We start from the raw sequence: 4387 nt of genomic DNA on the forward strand, positions 1-4387 counted from the left end.
CCTAAACATGAACACTTTAAGTCTGAGCTTCAGTCAGGCTAATAATCTGTAACACAAACAGAAAGCATGGAGATCACAGACTCTGTGCTAAGTCTATTCTTTCTCTTTGATTTAGCCTTAAACAGAGCACTTCCAGAAGGAAGGAGAATGAAGAATATTTATGTATCCCACAAGGGTATATAGGAATGAAGACATTCATTGACATACGAAAGAAAAGAGAAGAAACAAGAGAAAAGCTACACAGAATGAGTAAGAAAAGGAAGGGTTAGAGGGTCTCCCTGAAATAAGCATAGATGGCAGAATGACATGCAGAGTGTTTGTCAGCGAAAAAGAAAAAAGAGCAACTCTTCACCTATAGCATATTGTAAAAACATTCAGGTAGCCTTGGTAGTCAGACTCATTCTCTTTTCCTCTCAATAAGACCATTCTCTCCATTATTTGAAATAGTTCCTTAAATAATCACTATATATATTAGCTTAATCTTTATTTTAAATTGGTTATTTTCAGGGTTTTTCTTATAAGGCCAAAAGGAGGACGGGGACAGCAAAATAGGAGAAGATACTGTTTTAGAACAATTGTAATAAGATAGCCCTGGTCTTGTTTCTAATACAAGAGAGCATAACAGACTTACAACACTATTCTGAGTAACAGAATTTCCCTAGAGCTCAAATGGGAAAAAAAGAATCTTGAGTATCAGCATGCATTTGAAAATTAAAAAAAAGCTTAAGAAGTTTAAAAATAAACATCCCTAAAATTCTTTTTCCCTCCCTGTACAATTATAAATACCACTTAATTTCATCAGCTTAAAAGTTAATTGCATCACCTTGAAAACTAACTGCCACAAAGCAGTATATAGCTCAGTGTCTCCACTCACATAGAATTAACTCTGTATAAACTGTTTAACCAGGTACCTGGGAAAGTTATTCATATACACAAAAATTTAGCTTTTAAAATTGTGATATAAGTAGACAAATGCCTTATTCTTTTGTGAAAATAATTTAAGAACTGCCATTTCCATCATGTTATGCAACAGAAATAGAAACATGTTTCATTAACTTAATACTTGCACTCATTTTGCTTCTCCTTCCTTATGAATTTTTAAAGTGCTTTGTATCACACAAATTGTAACAGGAATTGAAACTAAAATTAAATCAGGTTTCAGAGCCACCTTGTGAAATCGTTTCCATTTTAAAAACAGAGAAAGTGTATTTTCTGTAGTGATTTAGATAAAACAGAAGTCATCAAACTAATTATAGAAATCAACTTGAAAGATAAATAATGGATTGTTTATTTTGTGTTAAGTCACTTCAGGACAGCCTGGCTTCAGCAACAGTCACTTTGAAAAAAAGAGTAAAAGGCATAATCAATGTGTTTGTACCAGAGCAAACACAAAGACCTGGATATAATCTGCAGCAAGCAGTCATTAAATCAGCAACATCCACCTTGTACAAGATACCTACGTTAACAAATAAATACATAATATCTATTGCTGTTAGATATGGAAATGTACTAGTACACAACATACAGAAATGTTGGTTCTGGCACTTCAGAAGAGGTGAGCAGGTTCAGCATGTTCACTGAATGCAAAACTTACCCTTCAGGTCATGGTTACATAGACACTTTTAACCTGGCATAAACTGGGGCTGTTGCCAAAAGGACATCTGCTTGAGCTTGCCATTCCCACTGTATGGGACCACCAGAATGCTGTGTGATACTAAACTAGTCAACATGTAGTAAGTTTCATGACTGGTCAAAGGTGATCTAAACCCAAGCAGCCACTGCCTTAGTTACCAACCCCTGTATCCAGATACGCCTCCCTGCCCCTTTTCTTGCATCAGCAGTAATAATCACACTTGTTGATCCTACTGGAAACTAGTACTGCAAAACTGCTTTGAATCAGAGCAAAGGTAGGTCCAACTCACTACCCAGCCACATGATCAGTAATGCCAATATAAGGGCGGGAACAGGAACGTTTACCAGAGGAAGAAGGCTGGACCGCTCATTTTGGAAGTGTCGTAGTCTTAAATTGACCTAAGTCAGTCAGGGTATACTATATTCTACACTGGCCAAAACAAAACAAAATAAACTGCAATAAAGCATCACCACAACACACACACACAGTTAGGTTTCAGCCAGTTCAGATCCTTTATCTGGCTCCCCAACCAGGCACACCACTACTATCACCAACATGAGAAAAGTAAAAGAACTAGAGAGAAAGGAATCAAAAACTATTTCTTTTTCAGAGTTATTGATTCATGCTAGATTAAAAGAGACTGTATAGCCACAGTACCAGGGTGCAAGTCTTCAAAACAGGTAAGCTTTACAAACATTTMAATTAACAATACCGGGTAGCTTGATGTCTATGAACATTTTTTAGATGTACAAAATTCATCCCATTTAACAATTATAACATTTTTGTTAAATATTGTCAGGCAGCTCTATACTACACAATACACAAAGAAAAAACAAAAACTCCAAAAAGCTATTTCTTGTGCTATAAAAAATAAAGCAAACTAAAGCCACGTTATACATGTGTTAATCTCAAGACAATCATTCACATAGCAAYTGAACACACTATAATCCACAAATTAAACTGCACATTTATTTAAATCAGAATTTTTCCTAAGCACATTTGTACTAAGAATTACTGCAGAGCACCTAGCACAGTGTAAATATATATGTCTGCTTAGTAGGTAAATAGTAAGCCCAGCTGCTGCACTGAAGAGAGTCTAGTTCTTCCCAAACTGTATAAATAAACAACACAACACAATTAAAGAATTTAATAAGCCTTTAACAGAGAACCTTTCCAGTATTTGCATTTCTTTCCCATGTCAGCAGAAAAGCCCTACAAGTAAAGAATGCAAGCAGAATCAGAAGAATACACCAAGAGAAAGAGAACAAAATAAGCCAGACCCAAACATGAGAAGATAAAATGACGGCTGCAACAACTTGTAATTAAGAAGGTTGTTTGGATAAGTGAACACAGGAAATTTGTGGGACATAAGCTGCTGATCTTACTCTCCCTCTTTCCTTCCTGTCTTCAGAGATCAACAAGATAGGACTTCACTGCAGAGTTAATATGAGTTATCTGCATCTGAGCTATTTCTTTCAAACTGACCTAACCTGAATGACAATATTGGCACAGAGTTTTCTCCCAACACTGGCACTAAGAAATACAGTGCTTGACATGACTGCAAGGTCAGACAGGTACACCTGAGCAACCACAGGTCAAGTCCAGCATGGTAACAATGAGTTCAGTACAGGAGAACTATCCAAGCAACATGATTGCCAGATTTTCCATCCTTGCTAGCAATACCTTCTGATTCTCTCATGATACCAATGGCAAAAAAGCATCACAATAGCGTTACAATACTATTCAATCTCTTAGACAAAGCGCCAGTGAATTTCAGGAACTTGTAGAAGATTGTCTTTCTGACTTTCCTTGTTGGGTCTACATTTCCTTGATGGACCTCTCACCCCACTGTGAAGGCAAGCTGTAAGAATGCTTGTATTAGAAACTGACTGATGAGTTTTCATCTCTGATCTCCACTTCCTGAGAAGACAGATACACGTACATAGCCAGTATATTAAGGATTTGTGTTCAAAGTGTAGCAGTCAATTTTGCACCAAAGACCTCCAGATTTGTATTTCCAGCAAATAAAAATAAGGTGTTTCTTCATAACGTCAGACCAAAGTTTAACAGTTTAAGTTGGATCAATTTCTCAGTATGTTCACAGCACATGACAATGCCAGCACAACCAAGGAACTAGCATTAAAAAGCACAGAACTGCTGAAGGTAGCTCTGCTTCCCAACAGTTTGTCATGTCACTTCACAGTCTGAAGCGCTTTCCAGTTCATAACTAGCCACTGAATACCTCAATAAATAATAAAAAACAATAAAAATAATAAAAAACAACAAGGCTTTATAACACTGAAAAGTTAAAAGCCTAACTAGATGAGTACAGTGCAATAAGAAAACATCAAACTTTATTGCCACAGAAAGTGACTGTGCTATGACTAACCTATTTGATGAAAAAAATACATTCAGCACTCTACTGCCTCACCACTTTAGAACTTGCTTTTTTTTTTTTTTTAAATCTGATTTAGTCCTTTTTCTAGCAATTCCTCGACCTCAGGTACCTGAAAGGAGCTCACTCCCCTAGTTAAAAGCTTAACCCTAAACGAACAGCGCAACATGTCACTCAAGTCTGCAGCGCCAGCAACGCATTACACCGTCCAGAGGAATGGAAGAAAAGCGAAAAGGGCTTTCCTCCGTTTCCGGGACAGCCACGCCGGGTGCCGCTGGCGGAGGGAGGCGAGCAGAGCCCCGGGGCCAGACAGCGGCACTCACGGAGGCGCTTTCAAAACGACACCCTCCGCTGGGGCT

The sequence above is a fragment of the Apteryx rowi genome, unplaced genomic scaffold, assembly GCF_003343035.1.
Source record: "Apteryx rowi isolate R43461 unplaced genomic scaffold, aptRow1 scaffold_263, whole genome shotgun sequence".
Taxonomy (NCBI): Eukaryota; Metazoa; Chordata; class Aves; order Apterygiformes; family Apterygidae; genus Apteryx; species Apteryx rowi.